The sequence below is a fragment of the Polypterus senegalus genome, chromosome 6, assembly GCF_016835505.1.
Source record: "Polypterus senegalus isolate Bchr_013 chromosome 6, ASM1683550v1, whole genome shotgun sequence".
In the NCBI taxonomy this organism is placed as follows: Eukaryota; Metazoa; Chordata; class Cladistia; order Polypteriformes; family Polypteridae; genus Polypterus; species Polypterus senegalus.
In genome coordinates, this window is record NC_053159.1 from 41263248 (window position 1) to 41286437 (window position 23190).

The window sequence follows — 23190 nt, forward strand, 5'->3', positions numbered from 1 at the left end:
ATGTAGATAAACAGTGCAAGTAACAGCACAGCAACAGAAAGTAGAGCCTTGGGGGCCTTTAAATATCAACTCCAATGTTAATTTGGAAACATTACAGTTGGTGAATAAGAACTGGTCAGCTGTAATAAGCTGAAAGGTCATCTATCATCAAAAGTTTTCCTTAAGTTTGCACTTCATTACCTGATATTTTTCATCTACAGTACACAATAGACAATAAATGTTCAAACTGAATACATTCATAAGCTTTATTTTAATGTTTACTATAATTCGTAAATAAAATTTCTCTCCCAGAATTAAAATACATTCACATGTGGTACATTATACTGTACGGTAATGTTTTTACTGACATATTACAAAGTCAACTGACACAATTTTCACTTAGCGCTTACTTAGTTAAATAAAAAGATGAATTTCTTTTTTTTTTTTTTCGTTTTTGAAAACAATACAAAGTAAAGCAAAAAAAAAAACTTTAAGAAATATTTTCGAGAGTAAGTTGATTGTTGCAGATGCAATATTTGTTATTCTTTTAATTAATTTAGTCAGATCAGACTATCTTAATTAGGCTTTATAAATCTACATATCCTGACAATTTATTCAGTTAAGATCTCGATACACCTTCCAGCCCATCACTCATTCTTATATACACCCACATTCAGTCATGGTGGGTCAGTTTAGAGCTGACAGTTATGCAATGTGCTCACCCTTAGAATGAGGTAGAAAACTGGGGTCACCACTGTGGAGATTGAGACAATATACAAACTCCGCAGAGACACTCAGCAGATCAGTTGCTATGCCCAGTGCTCAAGTTTTTTATACATTCCACAGTATGTACACACATACACACAGGGGAATGTATTCAGCACTCTGACACCACACGAGGTGGTGCTTAAAGGACTGTTGATTATTCTGCTACTTCCTTGCCACTGCTGGTGCTCAATCTTCAATGGATTCTATGCAATTCTACATGCTTTCATACTGTACCTCACCCACTGCTTACACATTCATGCTAACAGCTCCACTTCACACTGCTCACTTAAGGTCAGAGGCATCACCATCTGCCTCACTTTTCCCAGCATCATGAGGTGATCCTTACCAAGACTTGCCATTGGATAACAGTGAGGATGATAGTCTGCAGACACCTAAGCAAGATCTTCTCTGCTACACAATATAAAGAATGCTGTACAAAAGGTTTTGAATACTTTGAGTTTCTTATGTTTTATTACACTTTTAGAATCACATAAAAACCAAAACAGGGCAATTTACGAAGGAGGAATATTAAAGAAATGACTGATACCATGTATGTAATAAAATTACTAAATTTTAAACTCATCAAACAAGAACATTTTATGGTGAAAACAGCTGAACACACTCTGGGCATTCTATGAATTAAAGTCTCAAAAATATTTTTTCTGAAAGTTCACTCCAGCACTGGTGGGTAAGTGCCCACAAATGATTTACATTGGCTGTTTAGCCTTGTGCCTCTCTGTCAATTTAATCCCAAAACAGCTCACTGGGGTCAAGGTCAGGTGAATACAGGGGCTCTGTCATTGCTTCAATTTGTCCTCCTTCTTCTTCAGATAGTTCCAATAGAGCCTGAATATAGCTTGCATAGAGTCATTGTCCTTCTGCAGTACAAAAGGCTGCCCAGAAAAGCTTATGCCAGAGAAAGAATGGTATGCCTTTGGAGAAGAATATGGTAGCTCTTATTTTACAAAATTCCAATTACTGGGTACAGATTACCAACTCAAGAGTCAGTGAAATACCCTTAAACAATAATTCTACCTTGTCCTTCCTTAATTGTTGCTTTCATACACCCTAAATTCATTCTCTGACCAGACTAATGATATACATAAATTGTTTGTGATGAACTGAAAATCTCTAACTTGGATTCGTTGGTCCACAATACCTTTCCCATTCTGCAGCAATTCAGCTCATGTATGATTTAGTCCAGGGAAGCTTCTTAACAGTACCTTATTGCCTCAAATAAACGTTGATTAACTGCTACACCACCCATCAACCCAGCTTCCTAAAGTCTTCCCTGAATTGTGTGTCTCGGCAGCAAGTGGCACTTCTCCCTGCCTACAGAACAGGTGTGGCACCTGTGCACATATCTACACGACAGATCAGACAGTTATACCACATTGCCAGCAGGAGCATAAAAGTAAAGGGTCTGTTCACATGCAAATCTGCTAATGTGGTCTACCTAATCATGTGCATAAGGTGCCCCAACACTGGACTGTATGTAGGGGAAACTGGTCAGACACTGCACCAGTGAATGAACTCACATAGATTTCATATTAATCAGAACCGTATTGATCTTCCGGTGGTAGCACACTTTAACAGTAATGGCCACAGCATAAAGGATCTGAGGGTCACTGTGCTTATGGGTAATTTCAGGACCCAACAGGAGCGGAGAGAATGGGAATACAAACTTATGCTTAAATTCAACACTCTACAAAATGGTCTTAATATAGACAAGAGTTTTATGAGCAGATATGTGGACTAACAGACTGATTGACCAGCTGAATACATCAGTGGCCTATCTTACAGACAATGAACTTCAAAAAAAACCTTACATGACTTTCTCTAGTGGTGGTTATCTTATCTCTACATTTTATTAGTTCATTGTTCTCTTCTTTCAGGATTAATTCATCTCAGGTGTATTCATTTTGCTAACATTTGAATAAAAAGGTTGTTAAGATGAAAGAAAAAAATCACTTTTCTGTTCCAATATAAGCAAGAGTATTTTTCAGTTTCTTTGTTACACCTTGCCTGATGAAGGGGCCTTAGCTGCCTCGAAAGCTTGCATTTGTAATCTATTTAGTTAGCCAATAAAAGGTGTCACTTCACCCTACTTTCTCCTTAATTGTTGAAGAAGACACTTTGTCATGTCAAGTCTCATTCAACTGTGCCTTGTAGCCTGGTACAGTCAAACATCTGTTACACAAGCTAGAGACCCTTATGTACTTGTCATCTCATTTGGTTATTTGATCTATGCCTGTCAAACCTTTTCCAATTAGAGACCTTCCCAGTTTCTAGATGCCTTTTTTTAATATATTAAGAGATAACTTAAGTGTTTTGCAATTTTTCGCTAAGACCATCTTTCATTTCCGAAAGTAATAACAACTGTCCTTTTGGCTCCCATGATGACTGCTTAGTGTTTTAGAGTGTTAGAAAGTCAAAGACTTAAATCTTTGTATGTAAGGACCTATTAGTTGACAGACTCTCTCAAAAGGCAGGTGCAATGGAAAGGTAGTCCAATTAAGCTGATATAAAGAAAAGACACATAGGCAATTTCAACGTTTATTGGAAGACAAATATATGTTGTCTGCAATAAGTGCCTAATTAAAATGATCATGATCTAAGCAATTTCCAGTTCAACCCAGATCATTTCTAGTAAAATAAAAAGTTACAAACATTTCCCAATTTACAAACAACAATTCTTTAATTAGATTTTCTAATTTTAGGATATTTACACTTAGCATGTCACTTGAAGTTGGATCAAATAGGTTAAAATATAGGGTGTTCAAAACTATAACTGACTGTAAAGGAAAATTTCACTCGTACATAAAGTGCCTAAAAATATTCACCCTTGTAAACAAAATAAAATGTGAACATTTTCTAATATTGAATAGTGACTTTAATTTGGCTTTTTTGATACTATCTATCCATTCATTATCCAGCCCGCTATATGCTAACTACAGGGTCACAGGGGTCTGCTGGAGCCAATCCCAACAACCCCAGGGCAAAACAAACCAAGGGCAGGTTTTTCAGCCCACCACAGGGCACGTGCACACACACACACACCAAGCACACACTAGGGACAATTTAGGATCACCAATGCATCTTACCTGCATGTCTTTGGACTGTGGGAGGAAACCGGAGTACCCGGAAGGAACCCACGCAGACGTGGGGAGAACATGCAAACTCCACAAAGGGAGGACCCGGGAAGCAAACCCGGGTCTCCTAACTGCGAGGCAGCAGCGCTACCCACTGTGTCACCATGCTGCCCTTTTTGATACAAAAAAACAAGAAGAATCTTTAATGTCAAAGTGAAAACACATTTCTGCAAACTGGTTCTAAATTAATTACAAATATAAAGCCCAGAATAATTAATCACATGAGTATTCACCTTCTTCAGGTCAGTATTTAGTAGATGTGCCTTTGGCAGCCATGACAGCCTCAAGTCTGTGTAGACAGTCCCCTTTCTCAGTTTTGCACACCTGAACACTGCAATTTTCCCCCATTCGTCTTTGCAAAACTGCTCAAGTTCTATCATCTTGGATTAGCATTGTGAGTGAACAGCCTTTTTCAAGTTCAGTCACAAATTCCTAATTGGACACTATTTTTCCAGGACATTAGTACTGTTGTATTTAAGCAAATCCTGTGTTGTGTTGGCTTAATTCTTAAGATGATTGTTTTTCTGGAAAATAAATCTTCACGGTGTAGATGACTTGCATAACGCTTCAGGTCTGCATTCATTTTACGCTCTTCCCTTACTAGCCTTCCAGGGCTTTTTGCAAAGAAACATTCTCACACCATTTATGCTTCCACCACAATAATTCATAGTGGGGATTGTGCGTTTTAGATAAAGCATTTATTCTGATCAGGCCGTAGATCCGCAATAAGGCTGACTTACTCTAGCCAAGATGTTGTGTTTTTTTGTTTTTTTTTAACAGCAGCATTGTGTTTGCTATTCTTCAATAAATATGAGACTGGAGAAGCACCAAGGCAGCAGTTGTTGTACATACAATCTCTCCAATCTGAACCACTGCAGCTTGTAATTCCTTCACAGTTATCATAGATCTCTCTAAGGCCTCCCTCACTAGTCTTCTTCTTGCCTGACCATTCAGTTTTTGTGGACAGCCTGCTCTAGGCAGATGAACCCAAGGGGTATGCGATAACTACATTTTGTTGTACCTGTACAAAGACAATAAAGCTGAATCATTTCATTTCATGTGCAGCTGTGTCATAATCTTTCCATTTCTTAATGATTGATTTAACTGCACTCCAAGGTATTTTCAGTGACTTGCATATTTTCTTGTATATTTGAGTTGTGCTTTTTAATCACCTTTTCATAGAGTTGCTTGGAGTGCCCTTTTGTGTTCTGAATATAGGAAAGGCCACAGTACTGACTCACCATACGCTGGACCTTTCACACTAAGGTGCATTTATAGTACAATCAATTAAAACCCCAGACAGGTGATATGAATTTAACTAATCATTTGACATCTAAAAACAATTGGCTGTAAGGATATAGGTGTGTCATTTTAAATGGGAAGAATGCTTATGCAATTAATTATTTTGTATTTTATATTTGTAATTAATTTAGACCACTTGACAGAAATCTGTTTTCACTTTGACATTGTCAGAAAAGCCACATTTAGTCCATTGTGAATTAATGTTGTATAACAATAACAACTGCGGTGGGTTGGCGCCCTGCCCAGGAATGGTTCCTGCCTTGTGCCCTGTGTTGGCTGGGATTGGCTCCAGCAGACCCCCGTGACCCTATTCGGATTCAGCGGGTTAGAAAATGGATGGATGGATGGATGAACAATAACAAACGTGAAAACGTTCAAGGGGGTAAACACTTTTTATAGGCACTGTGTGTGTGTGTGTGTGTGTGTGTTGTGTGTGTGCTTGTGTTTACACATTAATCCAGTTTAGAAGCTGGAACTTTTCAGTCTTGATGAGATAAGAACCACCCCATCAGGCACAAGTCACAAACAAACCCTGGCTGAGGTCCCAATGAGTCCAATTGAACTGCATACTCAGACTCATGCTTATTCATCTAAAACCAGTTTAAAGTCACCATTTTACTTTTACGTCTTTATGGTGTTTAATAAAATTAGATTACCCAAATAATCATGTAGGCACAATGAGAATGTGCAATCTCCATGCAATGTTTTTTTTTTTTTACTATTAGGCAGCAGTGCTAACCCTGGGGCCATCATTCTGTACCTGGCTAATGTACTTGTGAGGTGAATTTGACACAATTATATACCATATATATATATTTATCTCTATATACTGTATAATCTTCATTTGGATCTTGATCTTTGTTTGTCCGCGAATTAATTAGAAGAAGAAGCACTAGATGGCAGTAGAGAGACAGCTAAAACATAGGCATTGCATTAAGAATCTCCTCCAGGCTTATACTACTGAAGACTGTAATACTCCAGACACACCTCAAAACACAGACATTCAAACTAAACAAATTGTTGTGCTTTAAATTAACCAAAGAGATCTTCATTTAGATCTTGATCTTTGTTTGTCTGTGAATTCCACGCATGCGTAGACCACCTTCCAGTTTAGTATGGTGTTGTTACTCACGGATATCAACAATGTGCAGGAATAACGAAAGGTGTTGTGGACAGTGCTACACTGGTTAGCTCCTGAGGCCTGGTTAGAAAATGAGATTGCTGAAGATAAAAGGTACGTGCCTATGTAACATATGAATGAAAGAAAGACAGTGGGTAAAATGAATGGCAACGTAACAGCACGTTCCGGAAATTATTATTGTTATGTTGTAGTCAGCGAGTGCTGCGCGTCTTACAGTTGTACCATGGCTTGCTCACATGTCAGTGAAGTGATCCCTATTTATGCTTTATAGAGCCTGGATACCTATGTGTCCCCTTTTTATAACCATTGCTCTGTGTATATTGCCTTACTCTTTGGACTGCTACAAAGCAACCTGCGAGACTGGAGAAAGGTTGAGAAGAGATCGTGAGAGGAAACGACAGCGTTGTGAAAACGAGATGGACTGTGACCAAACAGAAGCAGAAATTTTCCTACACCACCACAAAATTACTATTCGGACAGTGATTCCGAGTAAGCCGTTCCTTCGAATTAATTTGAATCAATATCCAATGGTTTTATTTTGTAATTTTGTTTCTCTTATAAAAAATCATAATGCTGTGTGACGAAGGGCCCAGTTCATGACAGGCAGCCGCGTTTAAACAGGGAGCCCTTCACAGACAACTTTAACACGCGCAACGTAGTTGGGCGCACATGGCTAGTATATATATATATATTGTCACACACGCGCGCATGGGAGGCAGCTAAAGGGCTCGAGTGAAGGCAGTTCTGAGCCATGCCGGGATGTGGCAGAGCGCACTAACTCTCTTTCTCACTTCCCTGTAGACCTAACCCGGGAGGTTCCACCTGTCTCTCTGGACGTCACTTCTGGGACCGAGCCAATGGAGACAGACCTTGCCAGCTCCGGCCCCCCTGATGTCACATCCGGGACTAAACCAATGAACAATGAACACGTGCCCGACCCTTATGACCTCACTTCCTGTCTCCCCCTTTAAAAGCCTTCCCTTTTCCCTTCTGTGTCAGTCTTGTTTTGGACTCTGTTGTAAGCACTTCAGTGCTGGTATTAGAAAGAAAACAAAGTTGCAGCCAGGATACCAAATTACATGGGTGGCTGCCCCAAACCTTTTTCTGTCTTTGACTCGTTTTGTGACAGTGGCGTAGTCGGCAGGATGGAGAAGTCCCAGAAGAGAAGGGGACAGGACCTGCAAAACACCCAGGTGGGAGCGTACCGGGGCCGAGTATTCAGGCGGGAGGGTGCCCGTGGTTGGCGAGACCGGTGCGGGCTCCGCTCCCAGCACGCAGAACTAGGCCGTCTAGAGAGGCCAGGGAGTGTGCGGGTGGGGCTCACCGAATTGGGCTGCCCTGGAGGGGGGAGACAAGAGGGACTCAGTATGCTCTCTTGGGGGAGAGTGCCTGCCCCCCAGTGAAACCACAGCCCCTTTACCACCTTGGGGTGCCCCAGACTGGCAGGTGAGTAAAATACGAAGTGGAGGTTGGACCCTGAGAGGCCGACCAGTAAACAAGCCTGGTCCTTATGGGCAAAAGTATGGCAGTGGCTACGGCCCTTGGAAAACAAGCCCCACCAGGTCATTGAGCAGGTAGCGTGCTATCTGCTCCTGAAAGCACTTCCCCAGGGCTTCACCCAGCCGGTCTGGGGCGTGCAGTTTAAGAACATGTCTGAGCTCATAGAGCTTCTGGAAACACAGAGGGCGGCCTCACACTCTGGGAGAGCAGAACCGTCCTTCTGCCAAACTCAGCCGGGGTATGTCCCAAGACCTAGCCCCTCCCTGTATAACCCGGAGCTTGCATCGGCGTCAGCGCGCTGGCACGCAAAACCGCTTGGAGGCGAGGAGGAATGCAGGTGGAGGGGAGGAGGGCTTGGTGTGCTCTGACAAACCCGTTGGCGGTCCCGCATACAGGCGTGGTGATCGTTAACGGGTTTAAAACTTCCGCTCTGCTCGATTCCGGCAGCAACATTTCCATTGTTGCCCGCCGTTTGTGCTACGCGACAATGGCTAAAATTCAAGACCAGTATAACCTGTGTCCACGGGAAACCGCTGGTACAGCACCGCCGCTTGTGTCATTAGCTACGGAGGATCAGTCCAGAAAGTAACCGTGGCAATCCTTCCTGATCCTCCGCACCCGGTGATACTAGGGCGGGACTGGTCTGACATTAAAAGCGGTGAGACACATACCACTCCCGGGTTAAGTTGGGCCTCGTTATGGACGGAGATGAACCGTCTCAAGCTGCCTCCACGCCGTGTAATCAGCCGGCAGAGAGAGGTGAAGCAGCCGTCCTGGCTGGCGTGGCAACTCCGGGCCGTCGCAGGCTGACACGTCATCCACCAACGCCCGGCGGAGCGGGAGGAAACCACGCCCATTGAGGTCGGCGCTGACCCTCTCTCCGTGTTGCGGTTTCAATTTAAAAGCGCCGGCTTCTTTCAAAGGGAGCAATGGAATGACGACTCCCTGAAGTTTGTAAAAAATGCAGTGGTCCTTGTCAATGGCCAGCGCACTAGTCAGTCGATGCCACAGGGCCCCTACTTTGTGTTAGATAATGACCTCCTTTACCGTGTAGCAATGCATGACGGGCAGGAGACGAGGCTGCTGCTAGTGCCGCGTACCTTCCGGCGGCAGGTCTGCGAGCTAGCACACGCCCACCTCCTAGGTGGCCACCTGGGCACCGAAAAAACTCTGGAGCGGATCAAGCTCCGGTTTTACTGGCCAGGAATTAATGAGGAGGTTCGCCGCTTTTGCGCTTCCTGCCGGAGTGTCAACTGCGACAGATTCCTAGGAGGGACCGTGCTCCTCTTGTTCCTATTCCCTTGATTGGCGTTCCCTTCCACAGAATCGGGTCGACCTGGTGGGACCTCTAGAGCCCTCAGCCGAGGACACAAGTACATTTTAGTCCTCGTGGATTATGCTACACGATACCCCGAAGCTGTTCCGTTGCGCTCAGCTACCTCTAAAGCCATCGCACGGGAATTACTAGGGTATTGCGCGTGGGGATCCCCAAAGAAGTCTTGACAGACCAGGGGACCCCCTTCACCTCGGAGACGTTCAAGGAGACTGCCAGATTACTGAAAATAAAGCATTTAAAAACCTCGGTGTATCATCCTCAAACCGACGGATTAGTAGAGAGGTTTAATCAAACTCTCAAGCAAATGCTACGTAAGGTGGTCAGCGAGGATGGAAGGAACTGGGATCAGCTCCTCCCCCTCGTCCTTTTGCCTATCGGAAGTCCCACAAGCCTCCACGGGTTCTCCCCTTTGAACTACTGTATGGGCGACAACCTCGGGGCATATTGGATATTTTGAAAGAAGGCTGGGAAGAAGAGGCTCTTCCCACCACTAACATACTGGAGTATATCGCGCAGTTACGAGAGATTTGGAAAGATTCGCCTGTCCTTAAAAGTCACATGGAGGAGGCTCAAGCAGCACAGGTTCGCTACTACAACCGGCACGTCTCTTGGGAGTTCCACCCGGGAGATCGGGTCATGGTCCTAGTGCCTACCTCCCACTCTAAGCTGCTTGCCCACTGGCAGGGCCCCTACGGTTAAGGAGAGGAAGGGACTGGTCGACTATTTGGTGAGTCAACCCAATCGTCGGCCAAAGGAGCGGGTATATCATGTGAACCTGCTGAAACCGTGGAAGGACAGGGACCCTGATCCCTCCTCCGGCCAGCCCGCTCACTCTTCGCTCACACACACGACCTTAACTTTGGCGCAGACTTGAGACCCAGGCAGCGGCAGGAGCTGGAAACAGTTATCCGGACCGTTCGAGAGGTAGTCAGTGAACACCCGGAAGGACCTCTCTGATTGAGCACAACATTGTGACAGAGCCGGGGTTGTTGTCCGAGAACGCCGTGCCGTCTTCCCGAGGCAAAAAGGCTGAAGTGGAACTGAGATCAAGCGCATGCTGGAACTAGGTGTAATTGAGGAGAGTTATAGTCCCTGGTCCAGCCCCATTGTGCTCGTCGGTAAGCCTGACGGAGTTGGAGGTTCTGCAATGACTTCCGTCGGCAACCAAGTCTCCCAATTTGATGCCTATCCAATGCCACGCGTGGGCGACCTCCTCGAGAGGCTTGGACAGGCTCAATACCTGACCACACTTGACATGACAAAGGGTACTGGCAGGTTCCTTTAACGGACTCCGAAGGAAAAACGCGTTTAGTACCCCTAGCGGACACTGGCAGTATCGTGTCCTTCCATTTGGGTTACACGGGCTCCAGCAACCTTTCAGCGTCTGGTGGACAAAGTGCTTCGGCCTCATAACTCATACAGTGCTGCCTACCTAGATGACGTGGTCATCTATTCCAGCACATGGAAGGAACACCTACAGCATGTCCAAGCGGTATTACGGACACTTGGTGAGGCGGGCTCGGATTAATCCCAAGAAATGTTTCTTTGGATTAAGCGAGGCCAAATATTTAGGCTACCTGGTGGGTCGGGTACCGTAAGGCCACAGTGCTCCAAAATTGATGCCATTCTGAAATGGCCCGTCCATGAACCAAGCGGCAGGTCCAAGCCTTTCGGGTTAGCGGGTACTACCGCCGGTTTGTACCCGGTTTTGGAGAAAGCGGCGCCTTGACTGATTTAACAAAGAAGAGGGCCCGAACATTGTGGTATGGACTGCAAAACAGACGCTGCATTTGGTGACTTGAAGAAGGCCCTTACGTCCGCACCTATTTTGATGGCACCTAACTTTTCTTTGCCTTTCATCCTCCAGGCGGACGCCGGACACAGGCCTGGGAGCCGTGCTGAGCCAAAGTGTCGATGGTGTGAACACCCGTCATGTTCCTGAGCGGAAACTGTTGGACCGGGAGACCAGGTATGCGGCGGTGGAGAGGGAGGCTCTGGCGATTAAATGGGCGATCACTCAGCTGAGGTACTACCTGTTGGGCGTGAGTTCACCCTTGTCACGGACCATGCACCTCTACAGTGGATGGCCCTGCACAAGGAGTCGAATCCGCGGGTCACCCGGTGGTTTCTTGACCTGCAGCCGTACAAGTTTTCGCCGCGTTCATCGCCGGGTGCTCTCCATGCCAACGCCGATGCTCTCTCTCGGGTTACGACCTCTCGGTTAAGGTCGCCCGACCCGACGGGTCTGGGCTGAGGGGGCCTTGTCACACACGCCGCATGGGAGGCAGCTAAAAAGGGCCGGGATGTGGCAGAGCGCACTAACTCTCTTTCTCACTTCCCTGTAGACCTAACCCGGGAGGTTCCACCTGTCTCTCTGGACGTCACTTCTGGGACCGAGCCAATGGAGACAGACCTTGCCAGCTCCGGCCCCTGATGTCACATCCGGGACTAAACCAATGAACAATGAACACGTGCCCGACCCTTATGACCTCACTTCCTGTCTCCCCTTTAAAAGCCTTCCCTTTTCCCTTCTGTGTCAGTCTTGTTTTGGACTCTGTTGTAAGCACTTCAGTGCTGGTATTTGAAAGAAAACAAGTTGCAGCCAGGATACCAAATTACATGGGTGGCTGCCCCAAACCTTTTCTGTCTTTGACTCGTTTTGTGACAATATATATATATATATATATATATATATATATATATATATATATATATATATATATATATATATATATATATAAACTGCTCAATTAAATTAAATTATAATTAAATTAAATTAAAGGAACACTTTGAAAACACATCAGATCTCAATGGGAAAAAGAAATCCTCCTGGATATATATACTGATATAGACTGGGTAATGTGTTAGGAACGAAAGGATGCCACATCGTTTGATGGAAATGAAAATGATCAACCTACAGAGCCCTGAATTCAAAGACGCCCCAAAAATCAGAGTGAAAAAAGTATGTGGCAGGCTAGTCCATTTTGCCAAAATTTAATTGCAGACAACTCAAAATTGTACGCAGCACTTTGTATGGCGCCTGTGTTCTTGTATACATGCCTGACAACATCGGTGCATGCTTCTAATGAGATGACAGATGGTGTTGTGGGGATCTCCTCCCAGATCTGGACCAGGGCATCACTGAGCTCCTGGACAGTCTGAGGTGCAACCTGGTGGCATTGGATGGACCAAAACATAATGTCCCAGAGGTGTTCTATTGGATTTAGGTCAGGAAAGTGTGGTGGCCAGTCAATGGTATCCATTCCTTCATCCTCCAGGAACTGCCTGCATACTCTCACCACATGAGGCCAGGAATTGTCGTGCACCAGGAGCCACTGTACCAGCATAGGGTCTGACAATGGGTCCAAGGATTTCATCCTGATACCTAATGGCAGCCAAGGTGCCTTTGTCAAGCCTGTAGCGGTCTGTGTGACCCTCCATGGATATGCCTCCCCAGACAATCATTAACCCACCACCAAACTGCTCATGCTGAATGATGTTACAGGCAGCATAATGTTCTCCATGGCTTCTCCAGACCCTTTCACTTCTGTCACGTGCTCAGGATGAACCTGCTCTCATCTGTAAAGCACAGGGCACCAGTGGTGCATCTGCCAATTCTGGTATTCTATGGCGAATGCCAATCGAGCTGCATGCTGCTGGGCAGTGAGCTCAGGGCCCATTAGAGGACATGGGGCCCTTGGGTCACCCTCATGAAGTCTTTCTGGTTGTTTGGTCAGAGACATTCACACCAGTGGCCTGCTGGAGGTCATTTTGTAGGGCTCTGGCAGTGCTCATCCTGTTCCTCCTTGCCCAAAGGAGCAGATACTGGTCCTGCTGATGGGTTATGGACCTTCTATGGCCCTCTCCAGCTCTCCTAGAGTAACTGCTTGCCTCCTAGAATCTCCTCCATGCCCTTGAGACTGTGCAGGGAGACACAACAAACCTTCTGGCAATGACACGTATTGATGTGCCATCCTGGAGAAGTTGGACTACCTGTGCAACCTCTGTAGGGTCCAGGTATCGCTTCATGCTACCAGTAGTGACACTAACTGTAGCCAAATGCAAAACTAGTGAAGAAACAGTCAGAAAAGATGAGGAGGGAAAAATGTCAGTGGCCTCCACCTGTTAAACCATTCCTGTTTTGGGGGTCATCTCATTGTTGCCCTTCTAGTGCATCTGTTGTTAATTTCATTAACACCACAGCAGCTGAAACTGATTAACAACCCCCTCTGCTACTTAACTGACCAGATTAATATCCCATAAGTTTCATTGACTTTATGCTATACTCTGATTAAAAAGTGTTCCTTTAATTCTTTTGAGCATATATGATATATATGTATATATATGTATATATATACTGCGGTGGGCTGGCACCCTGCCCGGGGTTTGTTTCCCGCCATTTGCCCCATGCTGGCTGGGATTGGCTCCAGCAGGCCCCGTGACCCTGTGTTAGGATACAGCAGGTTAGATATTGGATGGATGTATATATATATATACAGTGGTGTGAAAAACTATTTGCCCCCTTCCTGATTTCTTATTCTTTTGCATGTTTGTCACACAAAATGTTTCTGATCATCAAACACATTTAACCATTAGTCAAATATAACACAAGTAAACACAAAATGCAGTTTTAAATGATGGTTTTATTATTTAGGGAGAAAAATCCAAACCCACATGGCCCTGTGTGAAAAAGTAATTGCCCCCTTGTTAAAAAATAACCTAACTGTGGTGTATCACACCTGAGTTCAATTTCCGTAGCCACCCCCAGGCCTGATTACTGCCACACTTGTTTCAATCAAGAAAACACTTAAATAGGAGCTGCCTGACACAGAGAAGTAGACCAAAAGCACCTCAAAAGCTAGACATCATGCCAAGATCCAAAGAAATTCAGGAACAAATGAGAACAGAAGTAATTGAGATCTATCAGTCTGGTAAAGGTTATAAAGCCATTTCTAAAGCTTTGGGACTCCAGCGAACCACAGTGAGAGCCATTATCCACAAATGGCAAAACATGGAACAGTGGTGAACCTTCCCAGGAGTGGCGGCCGACCAAAATTACCCTAAGAGCAGAGACGACTCATCCGAGAGGTCACAAAAGACCCCAGGACAATGTCTAAAGAACTGCAGGCCTCACTTGCCTCAATTAAGGTCAGTGTTCACGACTCGACCATAAGAAAGAGACTGGGAAAAAACGGCCTGCATGGCAGATTTCCAAGACGCAAACCACTGTTAAGCAAAAAGAACATTAGGGCTCGTCTCAATTTTCCTAAGAAACATCTCAATGATTGCCAAGACTTTTGGGAAAATACCTTGTGGACTGATGAGACAAAAGTTGAACTATTTGGAAGGCAAATGTCCCGTTACATCTGGCGTAAAAGGAACACAGCATTTCAGAAAAAGAACATCATACCAACAATAAAATATGGTGGTGGTAGTGTGATGGTCTGGGGTTGTTTTGCTGCTTCAGGACCTGGAAGGCTTGCTGTGATAGATGGAACCATGAATTCTACTGTCTACCAAAAAATCCTGAAGGAGAATGTCCAGCCATCTGTTCGTCAACTCAAGCTGAAGCGATCTTGGGTGCTGCAACAGGACAATGACCCAAAACACACCAGCAAATCCACCTCTGAATGGCTGAAGAAAAACAAAATGAAGACTTTGGAGTGGCCTAGTCAAAGTCCTGACCTGAATCCAATTGAGATGCTATGACATGACCTTAAAAAGGCGGTTCATGCTAGAAAACCCTCAAATAAAGCTGAATTACAACAATTCTGCAAAGATGAGTGGGCCAAAATTCCTCCAGAGCTGTAAAAGACTCATTGCAAGTTATCGCAAACACTTGATTGCAGTTATTGCTGCTAAGGGTGGCCCAACCAGTTATTAGGTTCAGGGGGCAATTACTTTTTCACACAGGGCCATGTAGGTTTGGATTTTTTTCTCCCTAAATAATCAAAACCATCATTTAAAACTGCATTTTGTGTTTACTTGTGTTATATTTGACTAATGGTTAAATGTGTTTGATGATCAGAAACATTTTGTGTGACAAACATGCAAAAGAATAAGAAATCAGGAAGGGGCAAATAGTTTTCACACCACTGTATATATATATATATATATATATATATATATATATATATATATATATATATATATATATATACGGGAGTGTTGTGATCAATATTGATGGATGCATATATATATATATGTTGTGAAAGTAGACGCAGTGTAGCGCCCGACCCGGCACAGACTCACTCCAGGGGCACATGTAAAATGACAAGACAAGGCAATACACAGTCCCAAAAGCACTTAACTCAAATGATCACAACACTCCCGTTCAGCACCATCACTCCTCCCTGCCAACCGCGTTCTCTTTTTCCTGATTGTGGCCCTGAGTGGTGGTTTCCGGCCATTTTTATAGTCCACCCGGAAGTGCTCCAGGTGTTTGATCACCTGCTTCTGATTGTACTTCCGAGCAGGGCTGCATAGTTGTGCAGGCCTGGCTCAGGGACCCATGCAGCACCCCCTGGCGGCAACCCCAGATCCCAATAGGGCTGTGGAAAACTCCATCTCCCATGGAGCCTTGCAGGAAACTGAGGTATCATCCTCAGCCAGGGAGGCTGCCACCAAGCGTTCCCCAGGAGGTATTGAGCAGTCCATGATGTAGAAGGGGCATCCCGGCCGAGCATGGGACCTGGTTGCCCGCCACAATGTATATATATGAATATGTATATATATATACATATAATATACATTTGTGTCACATTCACCTCATAGGTACATTAGCCTGGTAAATATTATACTTAGCACATTTTGGGTGAATTTTTAATAATATTGTTTTTATTTGTTTAATTAACAATATAGACTATAATTTATGCTATGATTCTTAGCAACACAACATAAATCACAAAAAATATATACTCAGTTTTACACCTAGGATTTAATACTGATAATCTGTAGGTGAACCAAAGACAGCTTTGAAAATATCTGTCCATGTAGCCATGAAACCAAACTATATACGAGTATTTTTGGATGTGGAGACAATCCTTATGCATAGTTGTTATGTGGTATATATTTCCCAAAAAAATCTCTTTTAATGTGCCAGCTTGATTTAGAAACTATTAGAATCATTAAGCAAAACAAGGCTTGACACTTCAAATTAACTCCTCTCTATCAGATTTCCCTTATATCAATGTAATATTTTTTTTTATCTTTCAGTATAATGCATCTCAAGTCCTAAAGAACAAGTCTAACTGCTGCTGGCAGTGCTTGTAGCTGTAACTCAATTTGTAGGTCCTATATATTTTTAATGATAATTCTATATGAATGTGTTTGTTTTGTAATTTGTAGTCACCAATAACAATGATAATTGTCTGGTACATTAGCTTTGGATTGTAGTATCTGTCTCACGGGATTATGTTTACTTAGTGTGATATAGTTTATTTTAGGGATCTGATGTAAACAGGTTCCTTTAGTAATAAATGATACCATATACATATTTTATTTACACCATTACATAAGATGAATATTATTTATGGATTTTGAGGGACTACCAGTCTATCCTGGGCATGCGAACAATAGGTGGAAGCATCCACACAAAACCATTTTTTAAGCAACTTTTGTAAATATGTCTCCATCAAAGCTATCGATTAAGATTATTTCTAACTCAATGAAGCCTAAAAAACAAAAAAAATTTGCATGGGTCCCAGAATTATTAAAATGACCCTATTTTCATATGCATATAGCATGATAAAATCAGCTAATGAGAAAGAGAACAACCAGTATCAGCAGAGTGTTAAATAATATGATGCAAAATTGTTTTTTATTCATCCATGTGGATGGAGCATTCTTATCTTAATGTTACTGAAGATAAATATTCACACATTTTCTTGCTAGTCTAAATTTAAAATCAAATCTAAGAGATTCTGCATTGAAAAGATAACAGGTTACACCAGACTAGAATCTTAGTACACATTTGGTTTTAAACTAATTTTAATGCTAAAAAATAATTAAAAATATATTCCTTCTTTTTCTGAACTTATGTATTTCATCACAGGGACAGAGTAAACAACACCATATTTATAGAAGCGTCAGAGGTGGGGCTGTTACCATCTCTAGGCACATTCACACATGCTTTGAAGTTCATTCATAATGCATCAATTTAAAGTTGCCTATCGAGTTACAATCTTTGTAACATGGTTGGAAACTAGATGTGCCACATAAATCCCATAGAGTAATAGGGAGAACCTGTATACTACATACAGGCCAGGCTTTAAACTGAGGTTCCCGGAGCTGTGGGGTAGCAGTGCTAACCAATATGCCTCCTTTCATCCTTTACCTTTATAGTGAGTATCTATATAGCATCAGATACGAGGAGAGTTGTTAAATAACCTAACACTTACCGGCACATTTGGGATGTGGAAGAAAAACCCTCATGTACACAGGTAATGTGCTTTGAACCCAGGATTTTGACGCTGTGAGGGTAGGAACATAGTCCATTCTGCCACTGAGCTGACCCATTGTGCCACCTGTAATGCCAGAAAGAGTATAGTAATAAATCACATAATAGTTGCAGCAGTTATTTCAGACTATTCTCATGATGTGTATGAGGTGACCTAAATGTAGACAGACTTCAGTTCCTGCAGCTCATGTAATATTATCTCAATTACTTTTACACTTTCTCTAATGTGAAAATAAAATAATGGTAAAATATTCAATTTAGCAGACCATTAATAATTCATGCTGCCCAAAGTGCTGGTTAAAACCAGTTAATGCAGAATTGTTAATGTTGAAGCCTTCATTCATGGTGTAAATGAAAAACAATAAATATAAATGCAGTCTGTACTCCCCAAACTAAAAAGAGCAACAGCTGTATAAATTACAATAAACTATGCATCTATAGCATATTATGTTTATCTGTCAAAACTGCTTAAAAGATTGTGGTTCAGTTGTCATTCCGCTTTTAGACATTACTGCAATTCTCTGTCTATATTCTACTAAATATCATGTGAATATTGTAGTCTTTATATCTTTTTAGCATTTGTAGTTGGGTCATTTCATCTGTCATTATTCTTTTCTAAACAGTAAATTCAGTATGTTTCTGTCAAAATTAGCAACCAATTTGAAGTAGTAATATAATATATTTATCTAAATATTACTATTGTAGAAGATATTATATGAATATTACTATTTCCACAGTATTACTGTTTTGCAAGCATACATAAGAACAATACATTGTAGAAGTGTACAGTGTAGTAAGTGTTAGATTAATCAGTGTTGTATCCACAAAAGACAATATTGTCACTGATACATCTGATCCCCAATTGGAGATGATCTCATGCAACAGAAGTGCTGTTAATGATCTGTACAAATAGACTTGATCCCTCTGTGCTGTGGTAAATGCACTCACTTGGAGTGTTAGGATGCTGGTTTACCTCCAACTGTTGTATTATACACATGGTCAATCTGAATGAGGTAAGGCAAGTGCAAAAAAACTTTGCTTTGACCCTATCAAGCTTTGACACTAGCTAAAGCAACATCTGCAATCTTCCTTGAAGAGAAACCATTATAGAAATCAATCTGCCCAGGCGTGTTGAGACATCCTGTGGGGGTTGAACATTCCTTCCTTTAGCAATTAAATCCTTTGAGGAGTATCCATTAAGTTCAACAATCCCCAAAAAGGCCAATTAGCAGAAAGTCGATGACGGTTTCACAGATATGTTTCAGTGCAGGGAAAACAAAATTAAAAATTGGTAGAAAAAAAGAAGACTGAGAAAAATGAGATACTGAGGTTTTAATTTTTCTGAAACTGAATTGGCATAAAACAGCCCTTCCAGTTGAAAAATATACTCCTGCATTTCAAAAAGAATGTGTGCGTTAATCATTTTAAAATGCTGAAATAATGTGTAAAAAATATTTTAAAATGTGTGTATATTATTTAGTCACAATATTGAATACAGCTGTTTTTATTTTCATTTGTACACATCCAGTTTGGACTGTAGGTATCCACTCTATTTACTGTAATAAATATGAACATAGTCTGCATAAAATAGTAAAGATTGCATAGATAATCTTATAATTCTGCTCATATAGGAATAAAACAAATCTTCAAGAATTTCAAATGGAATGGTGCATTTATTGTATAAATAATATTGTGTTTTGTTAAAATGAAATACTTTGCCTTACTTTGTAATTTTTGGTCAAATGTATGAAAAAAATAAGATTGGGTATTTTCCAGTAAAAAAATGTTGTTGGGCTTCCTCTTGACACAATTAGGGGGCATCCTTGCTATTAAGTAAAAATGAAGTATTAGTAACATTTAGTGCTCTGGCAGCTGATGTACATCTCTTATGCATGCTGCTGTTGTATTTGAAGTCATTCTTTATGCAGAAGAACAATTGAAATAAAGAAATAGAAAGGCTGAAAGCTGACAGTTATAACAGCCCATCAGGCAATTAAATTCTCTAAACGTAAGAAAAAAGAGAAATGAATACTGAACCAGCTGGTTGGCAGGATTAAAAAGCACAAGAAAGGCAGGGGCTGGTTTGAGGTACAGGATCAAGATTTGTACTAATAATAATCTTACAGTGAAAATGTATATATACTATGCATGTACTGTATGTGTATATGTGGATGTATATATATTTATGTATGCATGTGTATATATATGTATGTATGTATGTATGTATTTATGTATATGTGTATATACTGTATATATATATATGTATGTATATATGTATTGTGACGGACAGCCGGGTCCCATGCCCGGCCGGGACGCCTCTGCTGCATACGTCTATTGGGAGCATTCATGGACATGGCAGTACCTCCCCTGGGGCGTTTGGGGGCAGTCTCCCTGGCCGTGGATCCCACCTCAATCTCCCCCGTGGCTCCATGGGACATGGAGTCCACCACAGCAGCCCGGTTGGGAGATGGGGTGGCCACTAGGGGGTGCTGCAAAGAACCAGCCACCACACTGGACGGTTTATCAGCCCCACCCGGAGGTGCAATTAAGACCAGCTGGTCAGGCACCTGGAACATTTCCGGGTGGGGTATAAAAGGGCCTGCCTCCCAGCAATCAGGGCCAGAATCGGGAGGAAGAGGATGAGGTTTCCTGGGAGGAGTGGTGGAGGAAGGAAAGTGTTGGTTTGTGTGGGTTTTTGTGCTTGGGACTGTGTTGGGCCGGTGGGACACGGGGAAGACGTGTGCCCACGGCTGAAGAGAAAAAAATAAAAAGTATTGAGTGTGAACACGTGCCTCTGCGTAGTCTGTGCCGGGTCGGGCGCTATAAAGCGCCTTTTTCACAGTATATATATGTATATATGGTCATTATTGTTATGTGTGTGGAGTAAGGTGAAATTATTATTTGTATGTACTAATCAACAAACTGTCAAGCCTTGAACATCAAAGTCGAGCCTTTAATCTGCTTGTATACTTGTCAGAAGAAAATCTTTCCTTATACAGTGTGTGTATATGTATATTTCCCCATTCATGGGATACACCTACATGCTGTACTTAACTTGTGGAAAAGTCAAAATGACAATTCAACAAGAGTTAAGGTACTCAGAACTGACAGACCATCACTGATTTCCTGAAGGACCTTGTGAATTGTTGAAAAGACATCTGAAATAAATGATTTAGGAGTCTGCATAGTGACAGAAGAAAGTTGAAACCACACATAGATATCTAAAACATTTGGACAATGGATTTTTTTTGTTATACTGTAGATTCAAATGTCTATTCCTACAGTTTTAAGTTTGAAATGATAGTGGAAAGTGTTATGTTTGATCTAAAGACATTTCCGCTTTCATAGGAGGAGCTAATTTGAAAATATAATACAATTACTATTCACTTTAGAATAATGTAAAATAAAATTGCCTAGGTGTAAATATCTGTGACAAGACCCAGACACCAGTGAATTCTACAGTACAATTCTGTGACCCAAAGACAATGACAAATGTTATGTATATCGTCTTTCCTAACGCTGTTCTACTAGGCCTTAACTCCTGACATGCTATGCCATGCCATGTATTTATTACCATTATACAAGAAACACATGCTCATTTTGGCAAGGTCATGTGCTTAACTTGACCAATTAATAACTATCCACTTTCTGGTATTGAGAAACATCTTGATCATGACATCCATGTTTTTAGAGTTATTGTCTTGTTGCATAAAGAAGCACTATTGAATAAGTTTATCTTTCTGTAAACATATTGCATTTAACTATCTTAATGCTGCCGACAATTGTAGCCTTATATGTTAATGCCACAGCACTAACTCTGTCACACACATAATGTGGTGTCCTTTGCATTATTGACAACTAGCAGAATACCCGTGCTTCGCAGCGGAGAAGTAGTGTGTTAAAGAAGGTACGAAAAAGAAAAGGAAAAATTTTAAAAATAACGTAACATGATTGTTAATGTAATTGTTTTGTCATTGATATGAGTGTTGTTCTCATATCTATCTATCTATCTATCTATCTATCTATCTATCTATCTATCTATCTATCTATCTATCTATCTATCTATCTATCTATCTATCTATATATATATATATATATATGTTGTTCTCATATCTATCTATATATATATATATATCTCTATCTATCTATCTATCTGTCTATATATATATATATATATAGCAAAATACCCGCACTTGGCAGCGGAGAAGTAGTGTGTTAAAGAAGGAAAGAGAAAGAAAAGGAAACATTTTGAAAATAACGTAACATGATTGTCAATGTAATTGTTTTGTCACTGTTATGAGTGTCGCTGTGATATATATATATATAGCAAAATAGCCGCGCTTCGCAGCGATGTCGTGTTAAAGAAGTTATGAAAAAGAAAAGGAAACATTTTAAAAATAATGTAACATGATTGTCAAAGTAATTGTTTAGTGTATTTGGTGGCAGCGTCACAAAGTTATTTTCGTCTAGCTGCATCAGAAAATGTACCATGACGTCTGACACGCCTCCTTTTTACTGTTTTCTCACAGCTTGGATTGCTGCTGTCATATACACACACACACACACACACACACACACACATACATACATACATACATACATACATACATACACACATACTGTATATATATATATATATACATACCTATCTACATCATATATACACACACATACATAAATACACACACACAAATGATATATATGTGTGTATGTATGTATGTGTGTGTGTGTGTGTGTGTGTGTGTGTATATATATATATATATAATCTAGATAGGGGGGTGTGTGTGTGTGTGTATATATATATATATATACATACATATATATATACACATACATATACTTGTGTGTATGTTTGTATGTGTCTATATGTGTGTGTATAGCTTTGGTCACTGAGTGCAAGGGAAAAATAATAAAATATAGTCTATAAGTTATTAAACAGTAAAACATTAACGTTTTAAGAAGTACAGGTACATTGAGCACTACTGGAGTGGTTGGGTAAACTACATTTTAAAGACTGTGTAACACAACAGGTAAGTAACTAACACCAGCTAAAATGTTTATGGATCATCTCTCGGTAGTTGATCCCTTTTGAAAGGCGCTACACGACGGCTGTGGTATAGAAATTACATTTTCTATGTGAACGTTCAAATTTGTGCCTCTGGTAATGTGCCTTACCGGCAATTAAAGAAAATTATTTTTGTGTCCTTTGCAATGTTAAGAGAGAAAGGCTTTGGTTTGGGATAAAAGGAAAAAAGGTGTAAAGAAAGGAAAGTTGCCTTTTTCTTTTATATAGTATAGAGAGATGTGTTCGCTGACGTTATGATCGCCTTTTGGGGACAGTCGCGGTGGGTCTTGTGTAGACTGGTGAGACGTCCCGCCATTAATCGGCTGTGATGGCACTGTCAGTCCTGCACTCGTGTGCGTGTCTTCATAATTCGAGGTGAGGACCTGATAATCGTTTACGTGCAAAAGAAAGTGTGAATCACCTTAATATTATTTTGCCGTGGTGTAGAAAAGGGGTCCCGTGTTTGCACTTGTCTGGGCTATAGCGCAG